At 31.5% G+C, this 11,798-nt stretch overlaps 1 long non-coding RNA gene across 1 annotated transcript; it reads right to left on the minus strand.

Moving 5' to 3' along the window:
• Positions 1 to 6,725: 6,725 nt before the first annotated feature.
• Positions 6,726 to 11,592, minus strand: LOC128182698 (uncharacterized). Its single transcript, XR_008243455.1, has 3 exons — positions 11,505 to 11,592; positions 8,146 to 8,197; positions 6,726 to 8,012 (listed from the first exon to the last, which is right to left on the minus strand). It is a non-coding gene; the product is annotated as an uncharacterized LOC128182698 (long non-coding RNA).
• Between the last annotated feature and the right edge of the window lie 206 nt (positions 11,593 to 11,798).

Below are 11,798 nucleotides of genomic sequence, written 5' to 3' on the forward strand. Positions count from 1 at the left end.
GATTCTTTTTATTGCAGAATTATTAGTTTGCTTAAGGCATATAAATGTACATGTATCCTTCCTCTTTTGTTCTAATTAAGATTGTTAAGGTCAGACGACACGTTCCTCGAAAAATGATGACTATGTTTCAAATTTTCGATGGCCTCATAATATTATTTATCATAATTTTTAAAATCAAAATTTTTTTAAGAAATATGTACATTTATGCCAAAAAATTATATCAGCAATTCAAATGTATTTTCAATAAGATTATGAATTGTACAAATGCCTGGTAACGTATCCTTATTTTTTACAAGAAAGCTTGTCAAAGTATAATTAAATCAATGGCATATTCCTGGAAAAAGTTAAATTATATTGAGGAACGTGTCGTCTGACCTTATTGAGACAAAGGATTGTGTAACCAAAAATGTTTAAGAAATGGATTTAAAAAATGTAGGTGCCTGTAACTGTGGAAAGAACGCTAAGAGAATGACACAAGGTTTCACATGTACATGTAAAAACTCGGTGTAAGGTTAAACTGGCCATTGACAAGGTATACAGAACGTGTATGTTATACTAAATAATCAGCTGTAATAGCCCAAAACACATTGAAATACTTGATTGTATGAATTCTTTAAATTGAATGCACGGAGTCTTCATAATTATTCAAAATTCTGAAATTTAATTTACAAAGGTGACTGGTTTTGGCTAGGTGGGAAAAGTATATTAATTTATTAACTTTTTCTTTTTGAAATATTCTTTTTAAATGACCACCATTTTAAAACTGATTTTAATAACAGTTTAGGGTGTAGGATTTGAAACTTACATGTATTTAATTAAGGTTCTTCTCCATAGATATGACAAATTATTATGGTTTTTCATGTATTCAAAAGATATACATGCACTTATTACAATCTAATATTTTTACAGCTATTTAAACATACAGGAATCATCTACTGGTAGTTCAATGAATTTTTGAACAAGAAAAACATTTTGTTGTCAACTCCTAACGTTAAATCCCTTTGCCCCAAAGTAAAAGGTTTGCATCTTTAATATACAAATATATAAATCAAATTCGAACAGCCAAAATGATTGTTTTAGCATGTACTTAAATTTGCAGACACACAAAAATGCAGTTTGGACCCATGCTTAAAGTTACGCTAACTAAACCCGGAATAGTACCAAGTAGACAATCTATTTTGAAATAAAAAAAAAACACTAGACAACTGTCATATATATATATATATATATATATATATATATATATATATATATATATATATATATATATATATATATATATATATATATATATATATATATATATATATATATATATATATATGTGTGTGTGTGTGTGTGTGTGTGTGTGTGAAAGAAAGGCTCACAATTGGCACTCGAAAAATCATTGCTATATACATATTTATATAATATAAAAATGATTGAAAAGAAATATACTAGTATAATGGTAAGAGTGATCGATACCTTTTGCGCTTTCCTCCTTCAACCCGAAAGATCATGTACGTCGAAAAACACAAAAATATTAAATAAAACAAACTTTTTGTAAGTTTCACCTGAAAAAAGTTGCATCCAGTTGCAAGATCAAAGAAATGGATGAAAGATTATCTTCTATTTGCAGGTTCTAATGAGTTATTGATTACTCCATGTGATCAGAAATCGGACATGTTAATTAATCTGTCATGGTCAAACAATCTTGGACCTAACATGAACTCAGTGACCCTGCTGTGCAGAAATGCAAATTAATGTCTGTATACTGACGTAGTGGCTTTTGATGATAATTTCCCCTACACACACATTTTTAGAACCGTTTAACAGAAGCTTGGAGTTTGGGCAATACGTGACAAACTCTGATTTGATGAAGATGGGTGGGGGGGGGGTCTACTCATGGTTAACTGTCCAGCCATTTGCTAATGGATATGAATACGGACACTCGTCGGACGTCATCAAGGGATGTACGTATGTTTCGTTGCAACAGCATCAATTTCTATGGAACGCCTCAACTGCCTTATGTAGGTAATCTTAGTAATATGATGATACTTTAACATCACATGATGGTACTTTAACATTACGTGCTGATACTTCAACATTACGTGATGGTACTTTAACATTACGTGCTGATACTTTAACATTACATGCTGATACTTTAACATTACATGATGGTACTTTAACATTACGTGCTGATAGTTCAACATTACATGCTGATACTTCATTATATGATGGTACTTTACTATGCGGTGATTCTAAAAATAGGGAAGTTTTAACATTGGGCTGTTTCTCTGTTTCAGAGATTGATCATATAGGACTAAGGTCCACTGAGACTAGTTTGGATATTGTCAAAAGGCTGGAATTACAAATAATAAAAAAACAGGATTCTGCTTGAAAAAAATATGTTATTGAAAAACTGTAGATACTCAGATTATGAAAACCACTGGCAAACAATTTGTGAGAAATTATAACAAGTTTTATGACATATGTGATTGCTTAAACTATTCTCTCTTTTTTTAATTATATTGACTTGTGAACAAATAAACATGTACCCCCTTTTCTATTGTATTTCTTTTTTATCTTCTATATCTCCCTTTTTCTCCTTTCATTTACTGCTATATATATATATATATATATATATATATATATATATATATATATATATATATATATATATATTTTTTTTTTTTTTTTTTTTTTTTTTTTTTTGCAAGAAAACACGTTTTCACACTACACGCGGATAATCTATTTCCTTTAAATTGATAAAATATTTCAATTTGTAGAATCTTGAAATGTATGAAACATGTCTGAAATATGTGTGTATGTGGATTTATGTGTAAACAAAAAAAAAAAAAAAAAAAAAGCTGGAACTGAAGAAGTACAAAATACACTACAGCTCATGAGAGAGGATCTCTACTGAATAAAAATATTGTCGAAACATACGATTTGTTTTGGTGCAATGTATTTAGGCAAACGACAACCACACATGCAACTTATAAGATCATGCAAAGGATAAAGCATTGCATTGCTGTTGAATCTGATTTTAGCAGTAACTGTACTGTTGAACAAATCAGTGCTTTCATTGCCCACTCTTTCACGTTTTTCTCCAGGAATCTACATGTAACATGAATGACAGAAGTATTTGTTTAGGTGCTTTTTTTTTTTTTTTTTTTAAATTAGCTGTTCGCTCTGACTAAGCGCCAAAAGATTGGGTTCTGAATGCACATTTTTAGACCAAAATTCCCTGAAGGACTTTTGGTACCCCCTGATTTTTATGCGCTGAGCCCCAATGAACTCACAGAGCAGCCATTCTTTAAAATTTAAAATGACCCATTTAAAAGACAACACTTAATCAAATAGTAGCATTTGTTGAGTATCTCGATCTAAACTAGTTTTAGTGGACCTTAGTCCAATCTGATCAATCTCTGAAACAGAGAAACAGCTCAGTGTTAAAAACTTTACAGGCATCCACGTGTTCTGAGTTTTAGCGTATTTCGTTCCCTTGTCGACGCTTCCCTAACCCTATTTTTAGAACTACCGCATAGTGAAGTACCATCATATAATGAAGTATCAGCATGTAATGTTAAAGTACCATCATGTAATGTTAAAGTATCAGCATGTAATGTTGAAGTATCAGCACGTAATGTTAAAGTACCATCATGTAATGTTAAAGTATCAGCATGTAATGTTGAAGTATCATCATATTATGAAGATTATCTACATAAGGCAGTTGAGGCGTTCCATAAATTTCACACAACAGAGCAGATTTTGGCTTACGACTTTCAGAGCAGATTTAATTTTGGCTTACAATTTTCCGGTTTTGACAGTCTATAAATATTGTAACAGAGTCAGTACAAATATAGGGAAAAGTTGTTAACACTCTAATACATTTATAGTATGACATGTGAGTCATCAAAACAAAAGTGATCGTAAAGATTAGAAATAATGTCCCAAAAATTAAGAACTTAAAAATATAGACCAAAAATAATAACTTTAATTTGAATTCCTGTTTAAAAATAAGAACTTAGAATTATTGTCCAGTTCATGGGAGGAATTAACACAATACAAAGATTCAGTCTCTCTCTTGCGGTCTGTCTTCTCTCCCCTGGTTCCCCCTTTTTATACCGGAAATGTCCAAAGTTGTCAAGCCGCATCCAAGACCAAATTCAAACATGTCCTTTCCTTTGTACAAGATAGAAAAGCAAATTGAAGTGTTCATAATTACAAATAATTTCTAAATAAGGTTCACATAAAGTTAATCCTAAACAAATGGATTACACCGTCCCATCAAGGAATAGTAATTGAACATAAATGTGGAGGGAATTACGAGGGTTAAATAATAAAGTCATTCAGCAATACAGCCACAGATGTGGTCTACTGACCTATTATCTAATAATTTATTTCATAATGTGAAAAGACCTATAAATTTGTCTTTAAAAAGGACTCATAAAGTGATATAAAAGCTAGAGAAGCACAATATTAAATTAGTTACAATAAATACATGTACATTCTACATGTATTAATTCATACACCATGAGGAATCTACAGATTCCGTAGACAAGCATGGTGGTTATAATGCCCAATAAACATTTGTCTTATCTATTGATCTAATACACTAATTAATACATGAATGTATATAATTGTACATATCAATTGTGTTACACATGTGATTAGAAGCTTGACATGTTATACTCATCCGTCAACAATCTTGGCACCTAACATTCGGTGACCCTGCTGTGCAGATATGCAAATTACAATCTGTAATATGACATATTAACTTAACCAAGGGCTTTTGATGATAATTCCCTTTACATGCACACTTTCACAAATTGTGCAATTACATGTTTATGCAATCAGATGATACAGTAACACATTTATCTTAACGTTATTGATAAAAACAATTGCTGCCAAAAAAAATTTTTATTTACAATAAGATTTAATTTAGTATAACAGATCTACACATGCAGAAGTTATTTAAAAATATCATTATACGGTGATTTTAATTTTGGCGAATCTTCATAATTTGTCAAAATAGACAAAATGATGTCCCCGCCAAAACAAAGGTCTGCAGTACCCGCGCAACTGTTGTATGTTGTATTATAAGATATTTGTTGTTTATACGCTAAGCAGGTCACTTTAAAAGGTGTGCATGAGAATAGATACAGCAGATTTTTATAACATCCCTTAATGCAATTCTCTATCTCTCTCAGTCTGTCTGTCCGTCTCTCTCTCTCTCTCTGTCTATCCGTCTGTCTGCCTGTGTCTCTGTCTCTCTCTCTCTCTGTCTCTCTCTCTCTCTCTCTCTCTCTGTAAAAGATTTTTTTTGAAATAGCCACTCAACACAAATTAAAAAAAATCCAGTTAAGGTTGTATGGGGAATCTGTCGATATTAATGTCGATATTAATGTGGCTTACAGTTCGTTAATACTTTCACCGGTGAAGAATTTTTAAATTGTTTAACAACATTTCGCCCAAATTATGTTTTAATTTTTTTTCAAAAGGTAGAAGGTTTAAAACCCCAGCGGCAAACCTAACCCACTGCGCTACGCTTTTATAAAGAAACAGTTTATAGAATTACACTTGATTTTATTAATGTTTATTAAACATTTCGTCACAATATGGAGGTGTTCAATATATTATATTCATATCATATATCATTATATTTATCTACAGGCTGGTTTTAAATGCATCAACAATTTGCACGTAATATGTTAAACCAAGACAGATTAGATTTTTACTTATAAAAATGGGTTATTATTCATTAAAAATTTCATGTTTTCAATATACATTTACAGACCCTGAAACGTACTACAACACCACTTTGGTGCGAGAAACGTTTCGTGTAAAACGTTTTGCGTTTCGTGTAAACCGTTTAAATTAGCGTTTCGGGCAAAACGAGTAAAATGTTTCGAGCGAAACGTTTATCAGATGCATTCCGAACTCACACAATTTAATTTTTTCAAAATTGTGCCAGAGTTTTTAATTACATATCTACAAATTGTTTATGATTGGCAAAACACTTGCTTATGTATACACATGAAAATAAATCTAGAAAAATTACATTCTTATCCTTAAAAAAAATTGTATTCTTATTATATGTATGTGTGAACAAACAAAAGAAAGCTATTAGACGAAGACTACTTATAAAGTTTTACTGCGATGTTTCTGTAATTGTACTATATTAAATATCGCCATATAGAAAAATATCATAAAAAGTTAACAAAACATGACACAACGAATTCCATAAAACCAAACCTAAATCAACTTTCAGCGATACGGTCATATCTTGATAGTAATCAAGTATTTATTTTTACATCGATTACTGAGACTATTCGGCTGTGTACAACCAGCACACAAAACCTCGGACATCGGGTAACACCTGCACCTGGCTAAACCTGTCAATTAAAGACATTCAAAACTTGGAGTTCTGTCATGTTGTAAATTGTTAATTAACTGGGTGGGTCTACAACAAGTTTTGTATTTACACCCACCCAATCAATTCAAAATTTTCGCTATTCGCTTTTCACTATTCATTATTTAATTACGGATGAAATTCTGTGGTCGGTTCGCTATTTAAATTACCGTAAACATGCTAATAAACGTGAATTAAAATTCCACATTAACTTCCTTTTTTAATCGAAAGAAACATTATTACTTGCTGACCTGACCTGAATATTGACATAATTAGCGAGCCTGGCGAGAACATACATGTAGTATAATCATCATATTTTATTGCAATGAGAGTGGTATTCACAGGACTGGCTAGCACCCTGTATCCCATATTTTGGTCTTCATATTTGAGAAGGTTGGGTCCCTGGGAAAGTCCAGACGACTCTCAAAAGGAATTGGGTTTACATAACCATTAAAAGGCTAAGCTAGACTGGTGAAAATATATATATATAGTTGACAATTAATACTTTTTTGAACTTTGTGTAATTATACTCATCAGTGTTTCATACATTAACAAAATATATAAAAAATATGCGATGCACGCCAAATGTGAACCTAGAAGGCTTCAGGGAGTCGCTGCAGAACGTGCTTTCCCTTTAGACAACATTAAATTCTTTGGTTTTATTTTAATATAAATTGCAAATTTCGCAGATGTTTAATTTAGGAATTCCATTTTTCAGAACGTAAACGTAGCTTACTTTTCAAGTCCTACCTTACTGTCTGTCAAAACCATTTTTCTTACGAAGTTGAGACTATAAATGTTATTTGATGACATCTAGCTTAGTAGACACTTTTTTCTTCTATTATCACATTATATGATACCTATTAATGATTTTTTGGTAAACTGAACTTATTTTATAGTTGCCTATATCTTTGCAAACATTATATTCTTCCAATTTTTCAATATAAATTGCAAATGTTACAGATTTCTTTTTTAGAAATTCCGTTTTTACGGCTGTGTCCCAGGCCTTGTGGTTTCACGTTAACCAATCGCCCTATTCCTTCATTGAATAATGAAAAAAGATTTATCCCTTCGGTAACAAAAAGCTCAACCCGAATCCCAAGGGTGACACACACGGATGTGTGTTCGTTATTGTAATCGTCGAGATAAAGCAACCTATTGTTATACAGATCAAGTTGAAGTAGATCATTGTCAATGCAAAACCGATCTTGCCTCGATCCAGGGTTGGTAACAACCAAAGTCGCATAGTGATTTTGTTAGTGGCAATAAAAATCTGCGAAGTATAAGTTTTTCGTGTTGTTGAAAAGGAAGTCTGCATTGACAAGTAGACGTTCATCTCCAAAGTAAGAAAAATGTGGGGGCTTTTTCCGTTTTTGATCGAAACCGCAACCAAAGAATAAACCTTTAATGTTTCCATTGATGGCTGACCGTTGATCTCCGTTCAAATCTTTCATGTAAGGGATCATCTTCCCTTTTTTATCCCAGAGAATATCTGTCCAATAATGACGCGGTTTATCTCGCCACATTTTTTTCAAAGGAACGAATTTGTTGTATGTGTCCTCTGGAAGATCTATACATCTAGCATACAGTTCGTCTAGTTCCCATGCCTCTAAATCTTTAAAATATATCATTACATATTTTTAAACTGCAACTTTTAATTAATATAAATTGATGGATAACAAAAAAGTAGCAAAGGATGAACTAAAGAAATGAAAAATCTATGATGTAGATGCTTTCTAAGAACTTACAACGTTTGCCAGGATTATGTCCATTCATGTTAAATTATCTTTGTGGTCAGATCTGTAAACAAAAATAGTTTTCAATAAAAATCCTGTCCATATAAAGGTGGTTAAGAATATTTGTACAAAATTAATATAGGTGTATTAATTTAGGAGTTGAATTCAAGCTGTAAAATCAGCAGCTTTTCCCAGATATTACGCAACATTAAGAAACGAACAGTACCACAAAACGCATGTGTTGAATCAACTCTTGTTTACGATTAGGCAAATTGTTAGCTATTGTTGTGTTCTAGTTTACTAAAGCTCAAAATTCAAGTTAATAGTAGACAACTTATCTCATGAGCTTAAAAAAACAAGTATTTACGAGAGATGAAAAAAATCAGATATTGTAACAGATACAAGATAAAAATGAAATAACGGTTGAATGGCGAGAAGTGCCTAGGAGAAATTTTTGTTCTCTTATTTTCTAGCGTACTTCAAGTTCATGTTTCCATATTGAGAAACTGTTTGTCCTAAGAAGCAGCTTCTACTGCATAGTTGAATGATGTTCTTCATAAAAAAAACCTCAATTACTTCTTCTGAATTCTAACTTTGATGGCTGTCTTTTTCTTAACTATTTAGGTAGAGTAGGGTATGATTGGAATGCGTGGTTTACTAGTATAACATCCCACCAGTAATGTTGGTTTCTAAGACAGAGTCAAGTTAAAGTGATATAAATGTTATTAAGGTCTTCCGTTTCCAACGGAAGACCTTGTACTGATTCTGATGGTAATTCTTTATTATTCATCTTCTAGACATTTTTTAAACCTTTAAATAACTTTTTTGTTTGTCATCCGATTTCATTCAAATTTTCAAAGTGTATTAGGAAAAAAAAAAGATGAGAAATCGTAACTTCCAGGTGCGAGTTATTTCCCTTTTTTAATTTTTTTTTAGGGGCATTCGTTTCCGAAAAAAGGCTCTGAAATGGTCCGTAGCAAATAATCCGAAAATAGAAATCTTTCAAATAAACACTTTGAATGTGTCCTCTGATTTTTGTATTTTAGATTTTTCCAATTGTATCGCTTGAATTATATAATCGAAATCTATCTTTTAAAAAATTCCTAATTTTACTAATGTTTTTGCTTCATATTTTTTTTAGTTTGAAATATTTTCTACATGCATGTAAAACAAAAGTTGTGCATTAATTAAAGGGCTTTCATGTGAGACCAGAAAAAAAGGGTCTGGCCCCTTAAATAAGGGATCTAGGCGCCCGGAAAGTCTTTGCTGTATTACTGAAAAAACGATACATGCTACGATATTATGTATCTGGAAAAGTTTTTCTTCATTATCTTTTCAATCTAATTGTAATATGGTATTATTTGGATATTGCGTAAAATGAGAGTTAAAAGCTTCACATGAAGACATGCATGCCCGCTTTCATTTTGCTTATAGGGAATAGCTCCCTGTGCGTAATAGTGTTTTAAAGTCGCAGTCAATACTTATCTTGTCTAAATATATACCCAACTTATCACAGACACGCCTTTATCTGTTTTACGAGAGGTCTAACTCTAAAATACTCTGTAGTCTGGGGGTTACATTTATTTAATACATAGAAAATAGGCATGAACTAATTTTCAAGAGTTCAAATTGATTTTCTAAAGCCCTGATTGGTCAGAAGTTAAGGCAGTGTGAAAATGACCTCCAATCAATTTATGTCAGACCCTACAGCACACGTAGTTTCTTCTATTGGAATGCTAAAAATGTTAAAAATATGAAGACTATCATAAAATCACATCATCAGACCATATAAAAATCACACCAAATCCACAGATAATGTTGCATGAAGCCTTAACATAAAATTAGAAAATGCAAGTTTTTGCAAGTAATTAAGTACCTGAAAATAAACTATTATGCATTTATAAATTTTTAAAGACGTAAAAACATAATAGGAAGCAGTTAGGTTAATTATCTTTGTCGTGGGATGGGGGGGGGGGGGGGGCTAGGGCCTTTTTTTAAGCTAAATATACTGTGTGATTTTTACAATGTTTAATAAATTTGAATTTTCCATAAAGAGAGTGGACCCCCCCCCCCCCTTTCGATCCGCACATGCATATCCACACATGCAATATTAGAAATAAATAATGCGTTGTTTCATAAATTTGATGTTCAATCATTGTGATGTTAATGTTATCTTAAAATTATTGTGCATTTGTACATGTTCTGATATTGTTTCGTTTTAGATAAAGTAAACCTACTAAGCAATGGTGGACCTAAGCAATATGCAATGTTAGACAATGGTGGTTAGGTGGGCGATGCGACCCGTAGCCCTTTTCTTTGAAATGCAGCAATTTGTCTTTAAGTTAAAGTCAAACATATGCATAATCGAATCACCTGTAGACATTGTTGCAATGTTTTTAATCTCATGAAATTATAATGAACACTGAAAATTAAATTAACACAGTTACTCATTTTACAATCTATTCGCATAAAATATTAAATTCAAAATATTGTGATTTAATATATAATTTCAAAACTTGACATTGACAATAGGAAAGAAGAAGACTATTAAAGTTTGTAATGTTTTTATTTGCAGATTTTAAAAAATGTTTTTAAATGCTCAATTTATATTCCATTTAAAAGACCGAACCAAAGTAAACTGTTTAAAATAATCAAGGTATCAAATAATAGGAATTGTTTGTGATTCAGTGTCCGTTATGGAATATAATACAGAACTGTAATGGCTGATTACCCACTTTGTAGTCTTTTTAATATTAATTCAAAAATCCAGATACAGGAAGCCTTTCAACATTAATTAAGAGACATATAGTATTACGCAATGTTTTACCTTTGCTGTTTAATATTTTTTTGATGCTCAAATGAATTCTGGTTTACACAAATGACAGTAAATCTAAAATGATAAATCAGTAAATAGTTTTTCTGGCCAGTCAAACAATTTTAAATAAACATGATTCTCAAACGAGTGTTTATTCACATAAATAAGATGTCGAATGATGTGAAGTCGTTTTAAAACAGAATGGAAAGTCACAAGAGAGTAAGTGTGAAATACCAATGGGGTAATTCAATAAATTGTGCATGCCTCGTCTTAATTGATGTCGTGTTTTGAACGTTACTGTGTTCCGTGATAACTAAACATCTTGCTTATTAAATCGAGTAACAATACTACCTTTTCATTATATTGATTGAAACTTCACATATCAACAAAAACTGTTAGTTCATAGATTCATGTGGCAATTTTAACTGTCATGATAAATAGATGACAAACATCTACATACGTACTTTTGATTGACTCTCGTAGTTTATTAGAAAGGAAATCACTTGTAGTACAGTGTTATTAATAAAAAGAATGTAAATAGAATGTAAGTTCTTACCACTCAAACGGAAGGAAGTTGCCATTCATTTAGGTTAGGAAATTATGGTATTACAAAACGTTAATGCGGCCAGTCATTTTTGCAATCGTCAAGACCACGCTCCGATTTAGGTTATAATTTTTAAATCACACGTAAGTTTAAATTCCAATGCCGGTTAATTATTTTAAATAGTATTAGGTTGTTGTTGTTGCAATTTTCTTATTTCAAATTCCAACAAAGTAAAGTTCGCATAAATCTTTTGAAATTGTATCTCACGTATTTATGTACATCTCACGTATTAGTGTATAGTTATGT

The sequence above is a fragment of the Crassostrea angulata genome, chromosome 1 (genome assembly GCF_025612915.1).
Source record: "Crassostrea angulata isolate pt1a10 chromosome 1, ASM2561291v2, whole genome shotgun sequence".
In the NCBI taxonomy this organism is placed as follows: Eukaryota; Metazoa; Mollusca; class Bivalvia; order Ostreida; family Ostreidae; genus Magallana; species Magallana angulata.